At 38.6% G+C, this 27,855-nt stretch overlaps 1 protein-coding gene and 1 long non-coding RNA gene across 2 annotated transcripts in view; both read right to left on the bottom strand.

Moving 5' to 3' along the window:
* The window catches only part of LOC311283504 (uncharacterized protein), a 333,540-nt gene that overhangs the window by 67,075 nt on the left and 238,610 nt on the right, over positions 1–27,855 (bottom strand). The gene's annotated exons all lie outside the window — the stretch shown is intronic.
* LOC311283258 lies at positions 5,806–9,740 on the bottom strand. The gene is made up of 3 exons (XR_014626038.1): positions 9,486–9,740; positions 6,175–6,326; positions 5,806–6,064 (listed from the first exon to the last, which is right to left on the bottom strand). It is a non-coding gene; the product is annotated as an uncharacterized lncRNA (long non-coding RNA).

The following is a 27,855-nucleotide window of genomic DNA, read 5'->3' as shown; positions in this document are numbered from 1 at the left end:
TCCTCATACTTTATCATAGCAGGCTCTTGCGTATGAGTTGAGAAGGCTATAGGTGCTTTTCTGTCTCTATTCGATAATGTGAGTGCGACTTCGTCTTCTGCCTCTTTCACCTCAACGATTAATGGAACAGTTTCATCACGTCGTTCCAATTCTCCGCTGTCTAACGCCATTCTTATCAGTTTTAATCTGGCTGACTCCATCTCATCAGTCCACTGCCATTTTCCTTCCTTTGTGCCCTGATATAGCACTTTGGCCTCCCTAGAATACTTGGGAATTAATTCTCTGATGTAATTCAGCGTCCCTAGCAGTGATTGTAGTTGCTTTTTGGATTTTGGAGGACTTTAATTTTAACAACTCCTCTAACTTACTCCTCGTGCTAGTCTATCTGTCAGTTCTTTAATAGTTTCGCCGATTTCTTTTTCAGCTTTGCTATTAATTTTATATTGCCTCTGTGGCGGTGGGATTCCTCTGTGAATTATATGTTCATTATTTGATTGAACTTTCCCACAATAATTTTTTGCTCTTTGAGTAGTAGGGCAAATACTTTTTCAAAAGTATTTCCAGCCCCCCTTTATCTTTCAAATCTGAATCTTTTACAATTCTTTGGATTTCCTCATCTGGATCCACAATCCCTAACTTTCCTATTTTCACTAGGTCATCTGGGCAAAGCAAATTGTCACTTCCTATTACCACGTCTATTTTCTTTTTCTTCCAAACGCGTTTGTCACTTACACGACCATCAAAATCAATTCTCCATGGTTTTCTGAAGGTTTAATTACACTAATATCGGCCCCTGTATCTACACGGAATGTGGTATCATCGTAAACTTTTGTATAGCCGTTTATCTTTTTCTACTGTTTTTAGTAGGGCCGTCTTTAGGGGGCCCGCCTCTTCCTAGTCTTCCTAGTCTTCAGGATCTGCTCTCTTCTTCTTCTTGGGTTTTTGTTTCCTAGAATTTTCATCTCTAACTTCTGTGTTACTTTAGGCTTTTTCAACTTTAACTCTGCCTACCTTAGCAGCCGGTTTGGTCTTTTCTCTGTCTTTTCTCAATCGTGCCCTTTCTTCGTGGCTAAGTTTATCCCATGTTTCGGGACTGATATATGTCCCCCTCTCTTTGCTGTTCTCACCCCTATTCAGGTTGGGTCTCGATCGATCTCTGTACCTGTCACCTTCCCGATTCATGCTTCTACGATAATAATTTTCTCCTAGATACCTTTTCTGATCGATTTTAGGAGCATGGGGTAGTGCGGGCCTTCTCTAATCATCCCCATACACTGATTGGCTTCATCACTGTCTCCTCTCCACCAGTAAGCTGGTGTGTGGTGGGCGTTCTGGCGCAATATGGCTGCCGTCGCATCATCCAAGTGGATGCTGCACATTGGTGGTGGTTGAGGAGATTTCCCCCTTCCATATGTAAAGCGCTTTGAGGTCTCAGAAAAAGCGCTATATAAATGTAACGAATTATTATTATTATTATTATTCTCTCTGGCTCATGCCGGTTATACGGCTTCCTTTCACGCTCTGACCTCCGGGTCTGAGTTTTTGATGGATGCTGCTTGTTACTTGGTTTACCTTTTTCTGCCTGAATTAGTTCGGTTCTACGATCATATCTGATCAGGGCTTTTTCTAGCTCCTCTGGTACCGTCTCAGGGCCATATAAGAGGAATTCTCTGGCTCCAGTAAGAGCATTATTCTTCACCCCCCTAAATATGTGTCGCAATAGCCCCTCGACGCCCTTTTGTGCCATTTCCTGGCATGCGGACAGGGCTCCTACAGCGGCCCACTTTTCCTCGAACTGCTTTTGCTCTAACTCCTCTTTATCTGTCGGGATCAATCCTTCTAACGTTTGAGCTAATTTTCTTCCCCCATGAATTCCAAATTCAGCCAAAATATGTGAATCTATGGATTCACCTGTTATTCCCATCTGTTCTCCATAACGAACTATCTCTCTAACCTTTCCTTTTACCGTGGTGTTTTTTAGCTTTGCTTTTTTAAGCATGCGCATCTCCTGGTCACGCTTTAAAAGGTCCTCCAAGGTGGCTCTAGTTCTTACTGAATTAACTTCTGGTGACTGGGAGGACCGCCCTAAACCACTGGTAATTTTAGGCCTCTGTCCTGGTGTTCCCAGATGCAGAGCTTCCAAGTGCTGATTTAACTCATGCACTTCAGCAGGACAATCCCTTTCTAAATCATACTGATCGTCTGTGTCAATGGTTTCATCTCTGAACCGCAACTGTCGAGGAACCTGTGGCTTTCGAGCGGGGGTATCCGCCCTCGCACTTTCAACCCTATTTGGTACTTGTGATTCTTTATCTGTCGGTTCCTCGCTATCTGAGTCACTAGGTGAATCATCTTCACTATCATTATCACTCTCTGTACCCACATCAGAGTAATACTGATCATACCATGAATCACCTACACTTCCTTTGATAATTCTCTCTAGGGCTGCCTTGTTTGTTAGATCTTTTTGTGCCTATATGGCCCTTTTAGCCCTTTGAGTTAATCGGGTGTCTGCAAGAATTTCCTCTGCGTCACCGCCATTGAGCAGACACCAAACCTGGCCACAGGTGATGCCTAGTGCATATTCAGTATCCCACATGTCTCTTTTTTCTAAAAGAGTTTCTTTCTTTCTACTTTTCGCATGAGTGGGTCGGTACGATCCCTTACCTATTCTGAAGGTCTAATAGCTCTTACCGAGCTTTAATTTGGGGAAGGGATTTTCACCCGGGTCTTTTGCACCTCGGGAGGTGACTGTTCGCCTTAATGCTGGCCATTCCGGGTCTTTTCCGCATTCTGGGCCCTCCGCCCTAAGCTCGTTCGCTATATGACCCCGTCCTGTTCTTTGATCTGATCCCCCTACGCCCGCTGCTTCATTTTGATTCACCAGTTTTGCTACGTTTTTTAGCACTGCTGAGTCAGGGTGACAGATCATCCATGTTTTAGGCCAGCTAGTCTGGCTCGCCTTTCTTAACAGTGCAGTTACAAGGTATGCACCTAATTTAACTTCATTAAATCCGAACTCTTCTCTGGATATTATCGGCATGGCTATCACACGATACTTATAATCTCTAGCACAGGCACAGATTTTGTCTATTAAAATGTCTAGGGCTATTAAAGCTTGTAATTCCTCTTCGAGGTCATGGCCATTACCTCTCTTATACCCTATTGCATGTATTACTGGTTTGCCATTCGGTCCTCCTATTTTTTGTAGGAGGATTTCTCCAGTACGGAGAGAGGTTTTTCTACGTTGCATTAACTTGTCTGACTCGTCTTGAAACTTTCGTCCTGCCTGTCTTAAGAGGGCAGCTGCAACGCCATCTTCATGACTGAGATGGTTTTTAGCGGCATTAACCAGAGCGTCTGCCTCTTCTTCAAACTGTAAAGGTCCTGCTTTTAGAACAACTAAATTTGCTCCCTTCGCAAAATATAACCTGAGGGGTCCTTCGACCTCTGCTATGGCTTCTTCATACGGGCTTTCAGGGTCTTCATAGAGTGGTGCGTCAGGTTCGGTAAAATTCGTACCCATCTCTTCTTGAGAGATTATACTAAAAGCTACCGAGCCTTTGTCTGATTCTTCCTCAGAGCCATCTCCAGCTAGGGTGGCCCAACTTTTCGTTGGTATACCTTTTACCTCTTTCCCTACTGAATTAAAGACTCGTACTTTGGGGTTTTCATCATTGCCTCCTTTATTGGAGTAGATGAAGTTTGGAGCCTCTGCTCCTTCCTTTACCCTTAAATTTACCACTGGCGCAGCCTCTCTGACCTCTTGCCAGGGTATATTTCTAAAGCCACATTTACACTTAGTAGAGTCAGACCATTCCAACTTCCCTACAGTGTCACTAGCAACTAAATCTATAGTCACCATTCGGTTCTCCATTTTTTTTTTTTTTTCTCTAAAGTGTTAGGATTCACTTCAAACTTCCTATTTTTTACAAGTGTTTGGATTCACTGGCGTTACTTCGAAGCGTCCCGATGCTCACACCGAATGTGGTGTTGTTATTAGATTTATCAGAAGTGCCTGCCCGCACTTCCTTGTGACATGTGCGGCTAAGAAACCAATGCCCACCAACAACACAACCCGAAGGGAGCAGCGTTCGAGCCGTGCTGAAAGCATGCACTGAAAACTTAGGCACCCATGTGTTGCATACAAGTGATGCAACTCTTCACAAATCTATACGACTCCTTACTCCCTTATTTTCTGCAAGTGTTTGGGTTCACTCAAATCCCTTATTTTCTGCAAGTGTTTGGGTTCACTCAAAACCGGTTTATCTCTCTAGACCAACTCACCCTTCTCTCTTGGGCTTCGAGTTTTTTGTCTGTCATAACAGGTCTTCATATGAGCCTGCGCGCGCTTATGTTCACTCAGTTCTCTTGAACTCTGCGAGTGAGTTGTGTTCAATATTAGTTTCTCTGAACTATGAACACTGACAGTGGCTGTAGTATGTGGACTTTTCACCTCTACATGTTATTATTCCTGAACAATTGTCTTTTAATTTCCCCTATAAGCAAAATGCCCCACACGATTGGGCGCCATGTTGTGTTTCTATACCGCTGTAACATCTGAGTCCATCTACAACATTCCCATTAACCTACTACAATCAGAGATTGCCCTTACCTGCTGGTTAAAGATGCTATAGTTGGCTCCAGGGTCCTCGGCGGTGTCCGATCCAGCTGAGTCCGGGATCCGTTTCACTGGGCTTTTGCTTAGTATTAATATCTAAACTATAACAAAGTAAAGATATCTCCAGGAAAAATCACTCTGAGACTTATTTAAAAGTTTTTCGAATCACCAAAAGATTGGTTTCGTTTTACTTAAAAAGTTTCAGAACAATACAAAGACAATTAATTCAAAAAGGAAAAAATAACAGAAATGCGTATAGGTCTTCACCTCGAAGTGCGGCCCGAGCAACTGGAAACAAAACCTTTTATATGGTTTGATGGGGGGCCGTCTTAAACATTTAGGGCTGTCCCTTACAATGAAGCAATTCTTAGAAGAATAAAACAATTGATCTGGAATTTTCCATGACCTTAAAGCTGTTATGCAATAAGCATGCGTGTATAGGTTATCTCATCCGCACCACCTACGCTAAAAAGCTTAATATACATTTTGACCGTTACTTGGCCTGCAGGTGTTAAAACCACAGCTCGCTTCTCGCCTCATCTCTAACTGTGGGGAGGCATCTTTCCATCTTCTTGAACTGTGTTAAAGGTCAACTAAGCGGGCATAGCCTTAACACCTGTTGTTCCACTGAACTCACTCAGAGAGATCAAAGAAAACCACAAACACTGTGGTTGCAAAGCAAGCTTGCAACATGCATCTAGCGTTGCAAGCTTCTTTTGCAAGCAATGACACTTAAACTACAAAACGTTATCACAGGGCAAGTTTGCATCGAGCAATTCAAACTTCTCCTGTAAACAGGATATTTCACAATTTGGACATTTAAACTGATTCTCTAACATAACTCCCCTTACAATACTAAGTAATCTTTTATGCAATTTCTCCATCTGTCGGAGAATCCTCATTATCCGTCGACTTTGATATGTCAGCTCGTTCCGTGGATGTTGGGTCCTTCTTCTTCCTCTTCTCTGTTTTCTTAGCTTTATGAAGTTTTCTGGCGTGGTCCTTCTGTAGTTGTGCAACTAAAAGATCGTCCATAGATATTTCAATTTTATCAGTTACTTTTGAGACACTGTCAGTTCCCTTTGAAACATGTAAATCATTTAGGAGAGGTTCCAATTTAAGGGATTTATCAGAAGATTTCATATTAGAATCTAGCAACACAACAACCTACACCCCACGTAAACCTGCAACTTCATGTGAAACCCATGTAAAAATCATTCAGCAATATACCACAGAAAATGGTAGTCCTACCATGTTCTTTTGTAGGGCCTATAGCCATGTTTCCCAACATTAAAACAAATAATTCAAATTTAGCTTTTATTTCATTTCAAAATATGCAGTACAAATTGAATGTTTAAAACAAACAAAGCAAAACCAAATTAAAATTATACATTTAAAAAAAGTGTATTGTCTCAGTCCTCTGTGTCTCCTTCAGCAGGCATCCTGTTTTGGGATAGAAAAACAATCAAAGATTAGGGCAGTGCAATATGTCTTTTCCTCACAGATATCACTGAACTCAGAGTGAAATCTTGGCAGATGAGTCTTTAACGCACCCTTTGGTTTTGAATGTACACACACAATGTATGTAAATGCAGTGAAGTGTTCTGGTCACGTGCCAGTGTTTCAGTAGATCTTGCTGTAGGAGAATTGACTGGCTTTTGTCAGAAAACTTGCAATGACGACAGAGCATCACTTTGGCTACACCCTGATGGAGAAATAAAAGTACAATTGATCATTAATAATAAAATAAATTAATAATAATAATAATTTGACGCTTATAAAATAAAATAATGTAACATCACTATATTAGTTAGGCCTGTTTCCTTAAATTTGTGATGAAACCAGAGTTGCAACCAATTTTACTCCATATTGTAACGTATTTATAATTGAAATACACATACAATGGCTATACAATACAAAGTGTTTGCACATCCCTGGCAGTTGGTTTGTAAAATATCTTCATTGTTTTGACAGATATCTTTATTTTGTCTGAAGATATGCAGAGAAGTGTGTGTGTGTGTGTGTGTGTTGTTGTTGTTGCTGTTAATTAGGGATGCAACGATACCATTTTTTCAGAACCGATCCGATACCAAAAATTCTGAGTATCGGCCGATACCGATCCGTACCGATACCAGCACAGGTTTTTTTTAATCAAGTAGAATTTCTATAACTCTGTGTTGAACTGATAATAAGAACTGAAAAAAAGAAAAACAACAACAACAAAAAATATATGATCATAATCTGACATAAATGCTATTATAAACTAGATTAGTGGATAATTCAGTAAAATTTAGTCTAGAAAAATCACGAGTGCACAATAATTGTATAAAATCTGAACATTTTGTGAAAAAAAAAATGTTTAGTGGGGAACAAATTAGAGACAATGGCCCTCATTTATCATTCTTGCGTAGAAACGGGCGTATATATTGGCGTAAGATTATGCTTACACTCCTCTCATCGCCTGATTTATGAAGCTGTGCGTACCTTTGAAATCCAGGTGTACGCAATACCTGCCCTTGATAAATGCCGCGGCTGAAAACGAGCGTCATTAGAATAACACGCCCCTATTTATTCAAGTCTCCGCTCCCCCCACGCCCTCATTTTACGCCATGGATACACGGAAGACGGCAAAGAAGAGAAACTTCTTTGAGAAAGAGAAAGCGAAACCAGGGAAGTGGAAAGAAACAAAATTGATTTCTAGATTTTTATTATTAATGACGCTTATTGTTATTTAGAAGAAGAATGTCGTTATTATTATTATTTGTATTATTATTATTATTATTTAAAAGAAGAAGAATGTCATTTTTATTATTTTGTCAGTCTGAATTTTTTTTTTTTGGTCATTGAAAGCCTTTCATTACTAAACCCAGTCCGTGCACACCTGCCGGGCCTAACCCTGGCCTAACCATCGTTTCAAAGAATAGTACAACGGCGAGCACGTCGAGTATAAACGCCTCGTCCGTTTGGGGAGGTGCGCGCGCAGTCTGCGGAGACTAGCGCTGCGGAGCCAGGCGAAAGTATAAACAATTAAGGCTTGAAACGTCAGGTAAAGCGCACAGGCTCGCAACTTAAGGAATACATATGCCTACAATTCAAATGCTTTGGTAAAGTCACACAAATTAAACATTGAAGTCCATGTTGCACTATGTTTTTTTTTTTTTTTTTTTTTTACAGTGGGTCATAATATATCGTATCTTTTAGTTTGTCAGTGCGTTGTGTGGTTTTAGAAATTGTTTTTCTGCGCATTCCCGCACTCAAAACGTGCATACACCACCTCCTGAGCTGGCGTAGGATTTGAGCGTGCCGTACGCCAACGTCCATATTGATAAATCTCAAAGTCACCGTGGTTTTGGGTGTACGCCAGGTGTACGCTGGAAATTTGGTGTACGCACTTTTGATAAATGAGGGCCAATAAGTGTAACACTAAATCTGGTAAAACTTAGCAATTAATAGCAATTATTTTATATCCTACTATAAAATTGAGACATTTTTTAACTGTATAGCACAGCTGTTTAATGAGGTAGCAACATATGATAGATAGGACAGAACAAGAAAGGCTATTAATAATCTTTCATTGCGTCCCTGTATTATGATATGAAAGGCTCCAATACAGTGCGGCACAAAGCGCTTATGCGCATCCCGAGCGCAGAATGATGCGCTTGAAGCAACATGAGTCACAGCGTGCAGCGCGTCGAGTCCGCATTGAAAAGTTTAAAGCACAAAGAAAATACATATTGATGCGTAGTGTATTATACAGTATCTATCTATGCAATAGTCTATTCAGCATTTTCTTTTAACAGTTTTAAATTTCAGTTACTGTGCGCGTGAAGAACTGCTCTGACTTTACTCCAGTGTTGTGATCTAACAGACACCCGGTAGAAAGTAACATGATTAAGGTACAGCAATAAAATCCAGCAAGATAAGAGTTGTTTTATGCGAAACCATAGACCTTTATCTACAGATCAAGTATAATAATAGTAACATTGAATCATCTTGGAGAGAGTTTCATCGTGTTAACTGTCGTAACCGAACGCGACGCGCTGTTTGAATGCTGAATGAAGAATGATTGACAGCCGCAGCTGAGAGAAACATTTACGTGATCTTGAATTTAACGACTTAAATATTAATTTATATCTCACATTATACTATATAATGGCTTTAGAACACTTATAATATTGTGCACAAAAATTTATGGTGCTTTATAATGTTTGTGTGCCTTTTGTGTGGCTTAACAATAACACAGAATAGTATACACACAATATCGGATTTGGATCGGCCTCGTCTGACCGATACCCGATCCGCCAAAAATGGCAGTATCGGAGCCGATATCGATACTGAGTATCGGATCGGTGCATCCCTACTGTTAATAAACTAAAAATAATAGGCCTATAATGTTATTAAACAATTGAAAATATTACATTGTAATTGTATTAAAAAGAAAGAAAAAAAATCCTACAGTTTTTTTTTTTGATGCTTAATTATGCATTAAATTCAGGTAGGCTACTGAGCCGCTGTCCTCAGTGCCGCAGAAAAGCGCCTACAATCAAAATCCTGGCGCCGCTAGTGCCTATCACATGTAATTTTGTAGCGAACTGTCTTGTGTGATTAAAGTTTTGAGCTTCAGAATTTCCGATAACATAGTGAGTTTTTAGGGAGCAAATGTTTCAGTGCACTGTAAGGATTTTGTGATAAAGACGGCCATTAACCACTGACTACTGAGCTAGAGACCTGAGTGATATTTACCCAGAGTTTAGCACCTTGACTAGCTTGTTCAGGTGTGCTGGACTAGGTTGGAGTAAACCTCTGCATGTAAGTGGACCTTGAGAGACGATATTATATCTCCTGCAATATGTTCTGAACTTACAACACTGGTGTCCAGACCAAAGTTCTGCAGAGTTTCTGGTGATCCTGGATCAGCTGCTCAGGTCTGCTTTATTGGGTTTGGGAGCTAAACTCTGTGATCAGGACTAGATGGCAAACAATACTGTAAAGGGGAGAAGACAAACACTATTATTATGTTATAAATAACTTGTTCTGTGTTCATCTGCTAACCTGTACAAAGTATGCATCATGAATAAGTGGTATGAATTTGCTCTTTTAATAACACTGTTTTACTACATTAATACTAACTACAAACCTGATAAAAATGACTGGTGGGCAATGGAGGAAAGGCTTATTTTTAGTGGTGCACGATATATCGGCCGCCGATATAATATCGGCCGATATGGTCATTTTTTTACACATCGGTATCGTTCCGATGTCAAAATATGGCCGATGTGAACAGGCCGATATTTAATGTGTGAAGCTGAAGAGGTTGATGTGAGAGAAATACACATTTCATACAGATGACATAAGCAGAGAACAGTCTGTTTTCTTTCATTTTGAATTGTTCTGTTTAAAAATAGAAGTTTCAAGCTTTCTATATATGTCTCAGGTCTGTGAGGCAGGTAGGTTTCGGTTCATTTATGAGACGCGCTCCAGGTTCACGCGCCGTCGCCTCTGTCCTGATTAAATATTTTCTAGTATATTTACTTTTTATTTATTAAATCCAATTCAATTCGTTGATGAAACATTGATCAAAATTAAGATACAATTAGGTTTTGGTTCATTTATGAGACGCGCTCCAGGTTCACGCGCCGTCGCCTCTGTCCTGATTAAATATTTTCTAGTATATATACTTTTTATTTATTAAATCCAATGCAATTCGTTGATGAAACATTGATCAAAATTAAGATACAATTAATACAAAACGAAATTAAATTTAAAGACAGGCTTTGTGCTTTCTGCTTGAGGTCTCTGTGAAAGTTTTAAAGCAGTTTTTAAGTGCCGAGAGCGCTCACGTCCGTAACATTGTTAATGCAGTCCAGTGCCACTTATGTTTTTTTCCTCCTCATGACACATTTTTGACTGATCGTTTTTTGACTCGTAGACATTTGAATATATTGCTTGATATATGATACCCATTCGAATTTGATTTTTCTCAAAAGTGACAGTGCGTGTGATTTGTGGATTCTGATAAGCGCGAGTGGAGAAACAGGCGTTTATTTATTCATTCTCAGTGTTGAGAAACGTAGCCTTCATGTGTTATTGTGTTAATAATAACTAAAGTAGCCTACCTAATTATGTTACATATTTAGTTTGTATGAAAACTATCGCGTTCGTTACTTATGGATTAAAAAAGTAGGCTACCGGTGCTGCGCGAGCTCTCTCTCACAAACACGGACGCGCGCACATAGAGAGAGAAGATAATTGTAAAATGAAAACGGGCTAAGCAGAAAGCACTATTTTTCATGTGTTATTGTGTTAATAATAACTAAAGTAGCCTACCTAATTATGTTACATATTTAGTTTGTATGAAAACTATCGCGTTCGTTACTTATGGATTAAAAAAGTAGGCTACCGGTGCTGCGCGAGCTCTCTCTCACAAACACGGACGCGCGCACATAGAGAGAGAAGATAATTGTAAAATGAAAACGGGCTAAGTTTAAATTTTGTTCTTGCTTGTTTGTTTTTTTCTGTCAAAATGTCAGAAAGCATTTTGTATTATCCATCCGTGTTTTTAAAATTCGTTAAATGACGGACGTTTTACTGTTAACACAGCCCATATGTCGGATTCGTCTTATAGCCTACTTGTTATTATTTTTAGAATAAGTGATTCGTTATGCTATTATTGGACTCCTGTCTATTCATTGTCAACTGTTTTCTATAAATATGTTTGTATTGGCTAACATTTATTCAGCTGCGTGTCCTGTTTAACATGTGCAATGTTCAAACGCAAAGACAGTCACAAGAAGCCCTTTTCCCTGTGGTATTTTTTAGAATAATATTTGGATATTGGAATAATAAATGAAGTAGCCTATCTTAATTGTACACATGTTCCTGTTTTGTTTTGGTTTTTTTTACTGTTTTCTAAGGGTTTCTTAATTTTAGACAAGTTGACCAGCACACATTATATGCAATGCAATGTGTGTATGTGTGACATATTTTGCACACAGGTAAAGGTGCCCGATATCAGTCATTTCTAAAGTAAAAAAAATGTGTTTTGGAAAATAGCTCTTTATTTGATAATCATTAAAATTTGTTTTCTATACAGAGATATCGACATCGGTAAATATCGGTATCGGCCATAACAGCAATATTAATATCGGTTATCGGTATCGGCCACAATTTTCACATCGGTGCATCCCTACTTATTTTGCCCTCCAGGTCAAGTACAGCTCGCTGCATCCTGACGTCACTTGATAACTATGAATTAACCATACAGTCCGTACTTTTAGGTTAAATAAATTAGACTATTCCCATTCATCCATTGACCAATTGTCAGCAAAACCTTTACAAAACTATCAAAATATCTCATCTACACATAATATGTGATTAAACGCCCATACTTACAGCTCAAGTCTATAGTTAACCTAACTTAACGTTAAGTTACCTCAAGTTAGCCTAACGTTAACGGTTGAGATGCTAACGCACTTTTGCGAAGACACTAAGCCATTTCTATAAAGTAAATATTCAACGGAAGCGAGTCATTTACATGAAAGAAAGTCTCAGAAACACTTGTATGTACAATCTGTGTAATTTTATGGACTAAACTTACCTTAAAGTAGTTAAAACAACAGTGAGAGACGGAGTTTCGCTGATTGTCAGTTGAACTGCTGCCTCGTTTCCATGGTAACGCCCTCCGCTCCAGTTCAAATGCTGCTTGAATATTCAGCGCGCGCGCCCATTAAAACACGTAGAAGTCACGCAGCATTTACATACATTTTGAATTGATGGAGTGAATTATTTGATAATCAGCTAAAATATCCTGAAACTTGATACATTATTAAGTGGATAGTAGGCTTGTGGCCATCGCAAACTGTAAATAGAATGAAAATATAAAAGCATTGAAAACGTACAAGTCTGTCAGTTATATATAATAGGCTACATTATAATATAATATATAGGCCTACCTTTAGGAATGGTAAACGCGGTGTGGAAACAAAATAGCAAAAACTACATGATATAATTATGAACGTTTTCTACACAAATTCACAGATGTGACACGAAGAACAAAGCTTTATTCTAAGTATTTTTTTTAATGTATTTCAAATCTATTAAATGTATTTCAATATTTAACAGTGCTTTACATATGTGAATATATTAATATTCACATGTGAATATATTAATAGTGCTGTTGTTTATCGGGGTCTACAGTGTTTAAACTACTTTGATGTTTAATGTTTTTATGGATGCATTATAGGCATATTTAATGTAGTAACTGTTAACAAATGTTCAGATATAGGTGTAATAATATTCAGCACAAGTTTTCAACGAGATACAAACCACTAGGGAGCGCTTTTTACTGGATTTATGCCAAATCATGTAGGTAGATGGTTTACGAACATAGGTGTTCACAAATAATGTATTTCTGGGATGTGCAGTGACACGTAACTTTGAAACTATTTCTACAATCTATTTATTCACTTGCTACAATAGACTTTAATTGTATTTATGCTATATTAGGGCTAAATGTGGTTTAAAACAGACGGACCAAACAAAGCACAAATGTCAACGTCTATTTTTGGGCTAAATTAAGACTATGACGGGCCGACTTGATTCAGCCCAAAAAACAATGTCTTAATGACGTCTGGTGCTGGGTGGGCTTTCTCTCGACATGATTATGTATAACTTATTTCTAATACCAATCACAAATACGTCTCAGGACGTAACAACACACAAAAAAACATTGAATATGGTTTACATTTTTGTCGTTATTAAGTCTAAAATTGATTATTTATTAACTGGCACTTACTTGAAGTTAAGTATGACAGTGACAAAATGGGACAACTTCCCATTACAAAGAAGCTGAAAATGTACAGTATTTGTGATGTGGAAACATGATTCACATGTTAAAAATTATTTTACAACATGTGCAAATATATTTCACATGAGCTCCACATTATAACCTATAGAAACATGTTTTCCACATGTGCCACATGCTCCATTATGTTCACATGTGGTAAAATGTTGTTCACATGTGGTGAAATGTTGTTCACATGTGGTGAAATGTTGTTCACATGTGGTGACGTTGTTCACATGTGGTGAAATGTTGTTCACATGTGGTAAAATGTTGTTCACATGTGGTAAAATGTTGTTCACATGTGGTGACATGTTGTTCACATGAGAACACATGTGATCACATGAGGTCACATGTAATCACATGTGGAAAACATGTGATAACATGTGAAATTCATGTGTTTTTTCTGTAAGGGCACGCACACTCAATCACACCGATCCTCAAACTTCACAGAAAATACTGGATCAGTTTCTTCTGGGAACACACGCTATACAGCAGAAGAGCTTCAATCAGTCTAAATCATTTATTTAGTTTATTCATTTATTAGTTAAGGTCACATCGGCAGAAAAGGTTATTTTTCATGGCAAACTAAGAGTAAATTACACACACTTTTACAGCTACAATTTTCCCAGAAGAAATCGTTTTAGAAATGTCCATTAATGGCGTTTCTGGATAAATCTGTTGCCTAAAATCATGTAAAGCAGGACAGTCCAATAAAATCTGCGTTATCATCCAAACTGAACCATCATGTGATTGTGACTTCAGTGAGCGTTATTGTGTTCTGGTGAATGTTTAAACAGGCTGAGAACTATGGAAGCAGATTAGTCTCAAATATAATTCACGCAAAAAACATGATTCACAAATGTGTAGACAATTTCACATGCATGAAACCTAATTCACGTGCACACAAAAAAAATCCACGTGCGTGAAAAAAATATATATTCACAAAAAGCAATTCACATGCGCAAAATAAAATTATATACTCATAAAATACATTTCACAAATGCAAAACACAATTCGTAGATATACAACTGTGCACAAAAACCTTTGAATGTTTAAAATGTACGAGTGTATCCTTGCATTTGAATGTGCAAATCGTCATTCACGCACGAATCGCCTTAGATATGTGTGTGTGAGTTTTTGAGACTTTGCTGGCAGCATAACACTCGTAACACAGAGCAGTCGTACTCTTTAGCCAATCAGATTTAAGCTTATCAATCGACCAATCAGTATCACGTGAGGGCGGGCCTACCTACATGTTACGTCATCAGCTTTCGACCAGTTCATGGCTGAGCAGAGGTAAGTGCAGTTAATCGTTCATTTCTGTGTTCAGAAGTTAGAGATCATTTGAAGCAATAGTTTATTAACTGCTGTTTAGTCCACATGTGAATATAAACATTTATTTTTAGTATTGATGGATTTTCATGTCCTGTCAACCTATGATAATGTATGTAATGACGTGCATATATAGGAGACATGTTTTGATCTGCATATATTATGTAGTTTTATTGTTTCAGATTTCCAAGACAGATGATGTATGAAGTTGCAGACAACCAGTACTGTGATCTTACCATTTCTACTGTAATTCTTTGAAAACAGTCATGTTGCAAGCCATCCATTTTGACAGTTGTTTCAACAAGTGGTTGAAAGTGATGCATTGTTACTGTATTAATTTGTCTCCTGCGGACTATATGTACACGCTTTGGGAATAAAGCCTTGCTATGCATGCATTATTAAATGTTCTTGTAAGAATTAAAAGATTCAGACATAGTTCAATTTGAAGTTTCTGAACCCTTTGGGAATAAAATATATAAAATGACTTGATCATGATTAATGTTCCTGTTACATATGAAGATCATGAACTGACAGTCTAAACTGTGAAGCACAATATTCAGTACAGAGAAATATACGTCTCTTCAGGAGTTGTGAGATCCAGTCAGAGTGTACTTTGCTTTTAGAGTATATAAATATAAGTGCAATACATCAAGTGAAAAGTTAAAAAATTAATTGTGTTCAGTCCGGTCATCAGTAGACCTCTCGGTTAGGACATATAAGATTTTGTCCTGATATTTAAAGTACTAAAACCCTATAGTACAAGAGGTGCAGACAGAGGACGTGGGAAATTAAGTGATGGTATTTGAATAGAGTTTACTGAGTAATCTTAGTCGGATAATCTTAATTGCCTCTCTATGATAAGTACCTTTGTCTCATCAGCATAAAATCAGATTTGCCTATTTTACTAGGCAAAGTAAAATTACTGCTTCACAATATTGTCCTGAGACCTTAAGATGACAATAAAAAACTTTATTTAAAAACCTTGCGATGACAATACAGCACAAAACATAAGGAAATGCATGTTGAATATATTGCTAACACTCTACAATAAGGTACAATAACTTAGTTAACATTAGTTCATGTATTAAATAACCATGAGCAATACATTTGTTGCTAAGTTTGTTAATCTTTGTTAACGTTAGTTAAAAATACAGCTGTTCATTGTTAGTTTACAGTGCATTTACTAATGTTAACAAGATTTTAATAAAGTATTAGTAAATGTTAACATTAACAAAAAATAATAAAGGCTGTTCACGTGCAGTTCATTATTAGTTCATGTTAACTAATGAAACGTTTTAATAAAGTGTTACCAATTAAGACATAAATACAAAAAAAAAAGTATAAAAGAGAATTAAGAAACAACATGAATTAAGATGTTCGTGACTGCTATCCAGATGTCACACCAAAGGTGAGTAATCCTGATAAAATGCAGGGAAACAAGTGTTAATAATAATTTAACATCATACACAAATGGCAAAAACACTGGGTGCTCATTAAAATAGGTCTATTCACTATTTAAAGAACAATCTCGATGGGTATTGACCACAGATGATTGTTTTGCACTCATTAGCGTGATTGTAGCTGTGAGAGCTGTCTGTACCTTCAGCTAAAATACAACAAAACAAGCATCATTCTTCTTCATTTTTGACATGATATGGGACATCTGATTACAACAACACTTGCTTACATCAGTTAATAGTTAATAAACTATTGCTTCAACTGATCTCAAACTTCTTTAACTTCAGTTAACACAGAAATGAACGATTAACTGCACTTACTGCTCAGCCATGAACTGGTCGAAAGCTGATGACGTAACATGTAGGGAGGCCCGCCCTCACGTGATACTGATTGGTCGATTGATAAGCTTAAATCTGATTGGCTAAAGAGTACGACTGCTCTGTGTTACGAGTGTTATGCTGCCAGCAAAGTCTCAAAAACTCACACACACATATCTAAGGCGATTCGTGCGTGAATGATGATTTGCACATTCAAATGCAAGGATACACTCGTACATTTTAAACATTCAAAGGTTTTTGTGCACAGTTGTATATCTACGAATTGTGTTTTGCATTTGTGAAATGTATTTTATGAGTATATAATTTTATTTTGCGCATGTGAATTGCTTTTTGTGAATATATATTTTTTTCACGCACGTGGATTTTTTTTGTGTGCACGTGAATTAGGTTTCATGCATGTGAAATTGTCTACGCATTTGTGAATCATGTTTTTTGCGTGAATTATATTTGAGACTAATCTGCTTCCATAGAGAACTGAAGAGTTTTAGTTCTGATCAATGTAAATGGATGTAATGTTTCTTATTTCAATAAAGAAACTGTTTGTAATTAAACTTATCTTTTAATTCACTTTCAGGTCTCGAGCAGGAACTGTAACAACACATGTGATCGTCTAACTCACTCTCTGTATATTCTCCAGATAAGTATAATAATACTGACACCTAGTGGTTAGTTTCCATATATACAACTATACTATCACTACATCCCCTCTCCATTAGACATAAAGAACAAGTTATTACAACTAATGACTTCTAGATTATCTAACCACTAAGTAAGCACTGTACACATTATACAGGATGTAATGTATCAAATAACAATCTCCAGAATTATTTACTTTACAATCACAGTAACAATAATCAACTGATTACATTTTCTTTTATCTTTTCTTTTATGAACATTCTAATGCTTCTGATCTGTTTAAGCAATATTCAGAGGTTCAGTCTATCAGGAGGCTTTACTGTGCGGTTGGATCTTCTCAGCACAGGTGAATGCATTTCTTTGGCTTGCTCATTGTGATGCAGTACTGGAAGTGTTTCAGATGTTGACTCTGCACAGTCAGTGTCACCTGTATGTGTATTCTCTACTGTCTCTTTTGTTTTTAGCAGACTTCTCCGGTTTCTCCTCAGGATCTGACCATCTTCTGTCCTGACCGTGTAAGACCTTGGCTTCACCTCCTCCAGGACTGTGGCTCTTTTAGTCCAGGTACTGGAATCCTCAAGTCTTACTGTGTCATTATTGGAGAGTGGTTCTAGGCTTTTTGATGCCTTGTCATAGTTCGCTTTTTGTCTCAGTTTCAGCTGCTTTTGTTTTCTTTTCAGGTACTGTCTCTTGTTTTGTGTTGCTAAGCACGGAAGTGTGGTTTGTAATCTGCGCCCCATCAGTATTTCAGCAGGAGACACACCGTGTTCTAGTGGAGAAGCACGGTAATTCAGCAGAGCTAAATAAGGATCTGATTGACTGTCCACTGCTTTCTTGAGCAGTAGTTTCACTATGTGAACTCCTTTCTCTGCCTTTCCGTTCGACTGCGGATATAATGGGCTCGATGTCACGTGTTGAAACCCATATTCCTCAGCAAACTTCTGGAAGTCCCTTCCACTGTAGCACGGCCCATTATCACTGCAAACCACCTGTGGAATGCCGTGTCTCGCAAAGATGGATTTCATGTGTGTTATCACACAAGCAGAAGATGTATTGGAAAGCAACGCAATCTCTGGGTAGTTTGACAGATAGTCTATCACCAGCAAATAGTTTCGTCCGTCCAGGAAGAATAAGTCAGTCCCAACTTTCTGCCATGGTTCATCCGGTGGATCAGTGATGATCATTGGCTCCTTTTGTTGCTTAGCATGATGCTTCAAGCACGTATCACAGGTTGACACCATCCTGTCGATGTCTGCATTTATTCCGGGCCAGTAGATTGCAGTTCTAGCCCTTCTTTTACATTTCTCGGCCCCAAGGTGTCCCTCATGCAGTTTTTTTAACATCTCCTGTTGCAGTGACTGAGGGATAATGATCCTGTCTTGTCTCAGCAGAAGTCCTTTAACAACACTTAACTCTGTTCTTATGTTGTAGTACTGAGCACATCTTCCTCTAGGCCAACCTTCATTCAGATGTGTGATGACCAATTGCAGACATTTATCTTTTCCAGTCTCCACTGCAATCTGTTTGAGTTTTGTGTCTGTGACTGGAAGAGCTTCAGCTACCATGTTCACATGCTGAGTCACATCAGCCTCTGTGGAACTTTCACATTTTCCACTCTGCTCAACAGCTCTGGACAGAGCGTCCGCCAGAACTAGATGCTTCCCTTGAGTATACATTAGCTCCATATCATACCTCTGCAGTCGCATCATCAGTCGCTGGATTCTTGGAGACATTTGGTTCAAGTTCTTTTTAATGATGGCAATTAATGGTTTGTGATCTGTCTCTGCCACAAATGTCGGTAAGCCGTACACATAGCCGTGAAATTTCTCCAATCCATACACTAAGCCCAGGCACTCTTTTTCAATCTGTGCATAGCGGCGTTCCGTTGGAGTCATCGTTCTCGAGGCATATGCGACTGGCCTCCAATTCTCTCCATCCGCCTGCAGTAGAACTGCACCCATTCCATCCTTGGAAGCATCCGTCGAGATCTTTGTCTTCTTTGTCGGATCAAAGAACGTCAGAACAGGCTCTGTAGTGAGGAGAGTCTTCAGTCGTCCCCATTCTTGTTCATGATCAGCTGTCCATCTGAACTCGCCTTTTTCGCACAACAGTTCTCTCAAATAAACAGTTTTTGAAGACAGGTTAGGTATGAACTTCCCGACGAAATTAATCATCCCCATCACTCTCAATACAGCTTTTCTGTCTGTGGGTCTGGGCATTTTGAGTATAGCCTGTATCTTACTCTTGTCTGGTTCCACACCCCTTTCTGACAGCGAATCTCCCAGGAACGTGATTTCCTTCGCTCCAAACTGACACTTGTTCCTATTTAACTTGAGCCCATACTTCCTTACACGCTGTAGGACGTCCATGAGCCTCTTGTTGTGCTGTTCTATTGTGGATCCCCACAATACAATGTCGTCCACATAAACACGCACGCCCTCGATGCCTTCGATTACGTGTTCCATAGCCCTGTGGAATACTTCAGGAGCTGAGGAAATTCCGAACGGCATCCTCAAGAAGGAGTAGCGGCCAAAGGGCGTGTTGAATGTGCAATACCTTGTGCTGTCCTCATGTAGTTTCAGCTGCCAGAAGCCCTGAGATGCATCAAGCTTCGCGAAAAACTTAGCACCAGCCATCTCACTTATAATTTCCTCCCGTGTCGGAATCTGATAATGTTCTCTCTGTATGTTTGCATTTAAGTCCTTTGGATCCATACAAATACGTAGATCACCATTGGCTTTCTTCACACACACCATCGAATTAACCCACTCTGTAGGCTCTTCCACTTTTTCTATGACTCCCATTGTTGTCATTTTATCCAGCTCTTGCCTCAGCTTCTCACGAAGTGGTGCTGGAACCCGTCTTGGTGCGTGAACTACTGGCTGTGCATCTTTTTTCAACTGTATTTTGTAGGTGAATGGTAATACTCCAAACCCTTCAAATATGTCTGGAAACTGTTTGACGATTTGCTCCACACTGTTCTGTGTTTCTCCATTCTTTATGGTGTATATTCTTCTTACCAGACCCAGATCTTCACATGCCTTGTCTCCCAACACAGAATCATGGCCATCTGGAACAACCACAAACATGAGGTAATGCTCTTTGTTTTTAACTTTTACTCTGAGAGTACATGTTCCTTTTGTTGGAATGTTCTGGCCGTTATAGGCTTTGAGTTGCACAGTTTTCTGACTTATGTGCGGCTTGATTTTCATTGCTCCGACATCATACTCTGAAATCAGATTGACTTTTGCTCCTGTGTCTAGCTTGAGTGATACTGTTACTCCATTTATTTCCAGAGCAGTCATCCACTTGTCCCGTGCAACACTATTCACATCAGTCTGTTCTGTTCTTTCTTGACTGATATCGGCCTGCTGCACCATTCCAACGAAGAATGTGTCACTGAGGGATGTTTCTTCCACTGCATGCACACGCTCTCTTTGACTTTGTCCACCTTTCGAAAAGCATTGTTTGGCAAAATGATTCTGCCCTTTACATTTAGCACAGACTTTGCCATAAGCTGGGCACTGCTTTGGCAGGTGTCTTTTGCCACACCTCTTACAGTTAAACAGTTCTTTCTGCTGTTTCAGTTTACTCATTCCGCTTTTCTGCATCTTCTCTGTTACTGCAGCTACGGCTGAATTGTCACTCCCGCTCATCTTTGTGTGCTCACCAAAGGTTTTAGCATGCTGAATAGCTATCTCACTGGCATGACATATCCGCACGGCTTCATTCAAGGTTAGCTCCGTCTCTCTCAAAAGCCTCTCCCTCACTTTTTTATCATTGATGCCGAACACAATTTGGTCACGGACCATTGAATCTTCTAACAGTCCGAAATTGCATGTTTTAGCTTTCAACTTTAAATCAATTAAGAAACTATCAAACGTCTCTCCTTGTTGTTGTAGACGAGAGCGAAAAACATACCTCTCAAAAGTCTCGTTTTTTCTTGGTGTGCAGTGCAAATCAAACTTTTCCATCACCACGTCATATTTGCCTTTGTCCGCGGCCTGTGCAAACACGAGTGTGTTAAACACTTCTATTGACTGAGGTCCCGCGACGGTGAGAAGCAATGCAATCTTACGTGCATCCGACGCTTCATCCAAGCCCACTGCTTGCAAGTACAGCGTGAATCTCTGTTTGAACATACGCCATTCATGATCAATGTTTCCAGTCCAGTTTACAGCGTCAGGCGGTTTAACACTTTCCATGACGACTGTCTATGGTGGTGATTATCACCACTCCTGGTACCATGTAATGTTTCTTATTTCAATGAAGAACCTGTTTGTAATTAAACTTATCTTTTAATTCACTTTCAGGTCTCGAGCAGGAACTGTAACAACACATGTGATCGTCTAACTCACTCTCTGTATATTCTCCAGATAAGTATAATAATACTGACACCTAGTGGTTAGTTTCCATATATACAACTATACTATCACTACAATGGACTCCTATGGTGTCTGTATATCTTCAGCTGTGTGTGTGTGTGTGTGTGTGTGTGTGTAATTCAGCAGCTCTTCTGTCTGAGGAATAATCTGATTTCATCTGAAGAGAAACACTGACATCTGCAGCTGAGACTCACACACTACACACGTTCAAGCATCGTCTAGAGGTAATCATTGGATCATAGTTCAAGAGCTTTTTAGTTCACAAAAACGCCACACACATGTTTGGGCAACTGTTTCAGTGACTATATTGATGGACCAAAATGTTGACAGTCCTGTATCTGGTTTACAGTTCAGATATCAGATGATTTCTCCAGTCATACACACACCTCAGACTAATGCAGCGGGCCATTTAAGATTTTATTTTTATGGTTTGCAGCAGTACACATACAGCAATGAAGAGAAGAATGACGCCTCAGGTTAAATTAAAGAGCATATATTATGTATATTCAGAATGTATCTGTTACTATAAAGGCTTTACAAATATGAGAACTGAGCTGCTGAAAAAGTGAGACACAAGAAAAACATTTATGTGATGAATTTAATGGTTCGGGCCAGAATAGATAACACAGTAAACCTGTTCAAAATTACTTGCGATTAAAGGTTAGACTAAAGTCCCTCCATCATTATGTGATCATTTCTAGAATTATGAACAGGATATTCTGGCAAACACCATCCAAGTGTAATAACAGATCAGACCAGTTATATTTCTGAAGTCTAAGATCAAAGTCACATAAGCATTCTCAACAGTTATCACAGAAGTCAAAGCACATGTGTGTACATTTTTGAAGCAAGAGTACAAAACTAAAACTAACTTTACAGTGCTATATCTGTTTGACATACATGTGTGGATTATATTGTAAATACGAAATTGTGAATTTGAGCATTTATAGCTGTAAATATGAAACATCTAATCGGATGAGCACAGAATAGTAAAATCAGGCTGAGAGAGGGATACAACACAAATGTTACCAAGCTAGTAAAATGTTTCATATTGTTTCAATTGTTTCATATTTATATTTTACATGTTGTGTCTGTTAATACTGTGAACATTTATCTCAAACATGTAAAAGGATTTTTTTTTTGTCATGTAAAACACAAATCAAGCATTAGACTATCACACACAGAGACTGAGAGATGTATAGTAAGTTATTTCTGCTGAGATCTGGTTGTTGTCACTTGTTTTAATGAAAAATAAATCTGTTCTTGACATCCCTTTAAAAACCACACAGCAGCAGAGTAATGCCACTCACTCTAGTTTTATTATATTACATTTATTATACTTTATTACTGGATTATACTTTATTACAACATTTACTTTACACGTATGAATATGGACACTTGTGTAAAACAACCAACAAGCACATTTATAAATAAACTTTGGTAGTGCAGCTTTAAAGCACAATTTAGGTATGATTTGACTATTGTAGGGTTAATTATTGGTAATCTACACCTTATATAACACTTTATTATAAATACACTGTAAAAAGCTGGTAAAGGGGGGACTGAATCTCAGAGCTGATCTCTGAACAGCACAGCTACAGAAAATCAGACACAATCACAAAGAAAAGAGTCTGTGTGGTGAAGAATGTGTGTCAACATGCATGGATTTACAATGCCAGAATTAGAAACGTACCCCAATTTCTCCAGTTTACACAGAGGATCGTCCAGTAGATCTGAAAGCTGCTTTATTCCTAAATCTGTAATGACATTCCCACTCAGGTCCAGCTCTCTCAGATGAGACGGGTTTGATCTCAGAGCTGAACTCAGATCAGCACAACCTCGGTTACTGATATAACAAGACCTCAACCTGTGAGTGTGAAGAAACCACATTACATGATGTCTAGAAAAATGTATGGGAAAAAATACTATAACTAAAGATTAACCCTCTGGGGTCTGAGGTGTTTTCTGGGCCTTGGAGGTGTTCTGACATGCTCTGACATTTGTACTTATTTCTGTTACTTGTGACATTTTCATGGCTAAAGTCTGATTACACTGTATTCAGCACAAACTCTGCTACAATAATATATCAGCAGCATGTGTGTAAAAGTTTGTAGTTTTGAGAAAATGACATTTATGTGTGGTTTGTGAAAATACAAAAAAAAAATCTCTAAAATATTTGCTCTAAAACGATGTGAAAATCATCCTGACTGCTCATTCAGATAAGACAATATATTGATTTAAAAAATTTACGACGTGTTTTGTGTGAAAAAGCTTTATGCGGGAGCTAAGACCCTCCCCTAACGGCCCTATTAGGAGCTATCAGGCCCTATCATTCTGAGCAACCTTGCACAAAGAATGAGGAGATTTAAAAAAAAATTGGCTTTTAGATTTTTTAGATTTTTTGGATTTATTTACAACACAACATAATCCAAAGATACAAAACAAATGACAAAAAAGCACTCATGGAAAACAATTATCCAAAGACACAGACCTTTGTGCCATTCCTAAAAGCATTGTACATACCTTTCATTTCCAAGGTGTTTGATTTTCACTTTACCATGTTCATAGACTCATGTGAATGTTGAAGTCAGCAGGAGTGGCATCTGGGCCCTGAAAAAACAAACAAAAAAAAAAAACAAAAAAACAATGAACATACTGATATCAAGAGAAACTATAGGCCTGCACGATTTTGGGAATACATTTTAGAATTTTCTGGTTAAAATTGCTTTTTAAAATTCACAGAATACACACATACACACACACATAAATGTTTCCAACAATAATATAGGCTAATGAACACCAGGTTTGTTGTGCCTTGTAGGCATAGGCTATGCGCAGTGCTGCATAAAATAACAATAACCATATCAGCCTATAAATCTTCCAAAATATTTCAGTAACAACTAAGCTGGAGAAAAATATATTGATTATCATGTTACTTCAAATGTTTCCATTCGTTATGATGAAATGAAATGAGATAATAGTAAAAACATGAAGCCGTTTGGTGCTTTTCAAACGCGATCCAAATGTGATACATTCAAATGCGATCGCGCTCAAATATAAAACATTATGGTTACCATATACATATCTACATTTGAGCAGATATCCACAAACACAGTAACAGTAAACACGGGTCTAAATATTATAATATTCACCATATATCCCGCAACGGTCAGAGAAGATTTAGCGTCATGTGCTAATAAGATTGTACCCCCTGTTTGTAAGACAGTAGAGAGAAGTTTTAGTGTTTTGTGATTGTTAAGTAACAAAGGAAGTCACAAAATGGTTAGAAGGAATGCTAGGCTGATACCCACGACAGAGAAAGGTGGATTAGCAAGCCGTTATGGAAAGACAATGAGTTTAAGTCTTTGTTAAGAGAGCACATGGACTCAATCGTGACTGAGGAAGTCAGATTGAATTTAACAAAGAAATTTGGCATTGATGCAGACAAACTATGGTCAATTGAAGATTGCAAGAAAGTGTTGGGTGAATGTATCAGGAAGAAAAATATGAAAGGCATTATCTGTTGTCACAGAGAATTTAGCTTATCCATTGCACAAGAACAGGCTCAGTGTATTGCTAAGTTGAAAGATCAGAACAAACAATTGCAGACTCACATGTCCTGTCTCAAGACAAAGGTGGGCCATAACAAAGCCTCAACCAAATGTGATTTAGAAGACCAACAGTCAGATGAAAGCTATCCTGATTTACAGTCTTTTGATAGAATAGAGGACAATGTCAATGCAGATGTAAATGCAGTTGAAGTGTGCGGAGCTAGACAAAAGCCTCAGGGAAAAGGTGTTGATACAGTTCCATTTGCAACCCCCATACTGCAAGTACAAGTAGTCAAAACATCTTTAGGTCCTAAAGATATTGAGAGAATTGCTGAAAGTTTGCCATCAGTGCAAAGAAATTTTTCTGAGTTTAGGAGAGAGTTGTCCAAAAAGATGCTGCTCTACGATATGTCTCTATCTGAAATCACCCAGCTAATATCACAGATTTTGACTGAGTCAGAATTCAATGATTTTGAAAGTGCTGTAAACAATTCTGAGTTTCAAAATGCCAGAAAAGATGAATTGAGAGAGGGAGTTCTAAGAGTGTTAACGAACATTGTTGGACCGAACGTGGACTGGTCAAAGATCACTAGTTGTGTACAGAAGAAGGGTGAGACTGTTTGTGAGTACACAGAACGATTCTGTCAGTCAGCTGCAGTGTACAGTGGAATTGCAGACACTCCAGAGAAGGTGTTAGGTGATAATGGCCCTTTGGTTCGCACATGGTTTCATTGTCTTTTGCCAGAACACAGAAAGGCGTTGACTTACTTAAACATCACATGGTGTACGAGAACCCTGCAAGACAACTTGGACAGTTTAGCTATTTGGGAAAGAGACTCTGATGTCAAGGCAAGAGTAAAAATTGCAGCAGCATCCTTTAAGGTCAATTCAGAGAAACAGAAACGCAAATGTCCTAAGAGAGAGGGCAGCTGTAATTACTGTGGTAAACCTAGCCATTGGATGAATGAGTGTAGGAAAAGCAAAAAGAACTTTAAAGAAGTAAATAAGGTTACTCAGCTTCTGCTTAGCCTGCTTGCTATTCTGAAGCAGCCCCTTCCCTCTTCGTTAAACTCGTGGGGCAACTTGATACGGTGTTAACCATTTAGGCTGTGATTGCTTAATCTCCCCAGTAACTTACAACAGAGATGAAAGACTTATTGACTGTCACAGCCTTTGTTTGGGGGACATTCAGTATACTCACAGCCTTAAATGTTATACCACAGAATATTCCAGTCAGACACCTCTGTTATGATGCCTATTAGGACTGATGTTTCACTGGAGAATGGAAATGTGCCAATTTGTACAGTTGTTTCCCCCTTCTACAGGGACAGGATAGGAGACACGGACAAGTGAGGTGCCCTGGGAAGAACTGAACGGAACAGGCGTTCGGGGGTGAACCCAGGGTGAAGACACTACCTCATAGGCCTTTCCCCATTTAGTCCATCCTTACCTCACTGGTCCATAGGTGTCAAATCAATTAAGATTAGGAAAAGAAAAAACACTATACGATCACAATGTTTTCTGTAATATAGTTATATGTAAAAACTATATGGTCACCAGACGTTTTAGACGTAAAACCACTATACGATCAAATGACTTATGGAAGAATGAAGTCTATGCATGAATACTGCTGGTCTGCCGTTTCTTTGTTTTCTTGTGTTACAGGTATGTGTTGATGTCTTCGCAAGCGGAAACCTGGTGTAAATCATCACCACAGATTTCCATGAACAAGCCTCATGAGGGACGAGTCATCAGAGCGACTCTGCGTGAGAAATGGACTCTACAGGAAACAGACTTCGCAGCTATTCAGGCACCATGGACTTTCAAGACTTCCACTCTTATGCTACATGGTTTTCTGTGTAATCATGTAGTTTATATGTCATTTTACACCCTGCGTCGCAGGTGTCAACAGTTATGGTTTTGAGAAGAACTATGACACTCATGTAAATCAAGGACACAACACAGAATAAGTTATACGTGCCTGTAACTTACACCAGTTACAAGAATTAACTTTTGAGTGTCTAAATTTGCATTTTGTGAGAGTTTTTAAGAACTCTCAAACGGGGGACTGAAGGATTCCAAATTTAAGAATCAATTTCAGATATGCTTCCTTACATAACATCACGGTGAAGACTACTGATTTTAGCATTTGAGGTTTTAATTTAGATAGTATATAAACTGAGAAAGTGATTATTGAGTTTACAGCAAGATATTCCTGCCCGACCTATTTTTCCTTTGTAAGTTAAATGAGTCAGATCACGGAGACGCTAACCTGTTGTCTTTAATGGCTCTTGGAGCAAGAGCCACAGTCCAGACGTTGAATCGTTTGGCTGATTGGATTAGCACATATGCATTTGAGTGGTTATGCTGATTGGATTGAGACTGCCGGTCTGGGGCGGGTTCCTTAACCTGTATACTCATTTACATGCTTTGTTTGAATTTGTCTCCACCTTCAAAAGTCCCTCCTCCTAAAATGCCTATAAGACACCATGTAAATTTATGTTAGATTAGACTGTTTGGAAGACCTGCAGCAACGTCCTCAATAAAGAGTAACTTCTTGAACGTGATCCCAAACGTCTCCTGGTTTTGCTGAAAAAGTTTACAACAGTTGACTGTCTGGTCAGTTCAGGGCCAATGATGGACAGAAGTTCATCCATCTGCTCTGCACTCATCCTAAAGTACAGATGATGGC

The sequence above is a fragment of the Rutilus rutilus genome, assembly GCF_951802725.1.
Source record: "Rutilus rutilus genome assembly, chromosome: 23".
NCBI classification, from domain to species: domain Eukaryota; kingdom Metazoa; phylum Chordata; class Actinopteri; order Cypriniformes; family Leuciscidae; genus Rutilus; species Rutilus rutilus.
The sequence above is the reverse complement of the archived record's forward strand: the minus strand, read 5'-3'. Positions and strand labels throughout refer to the sequence as shown.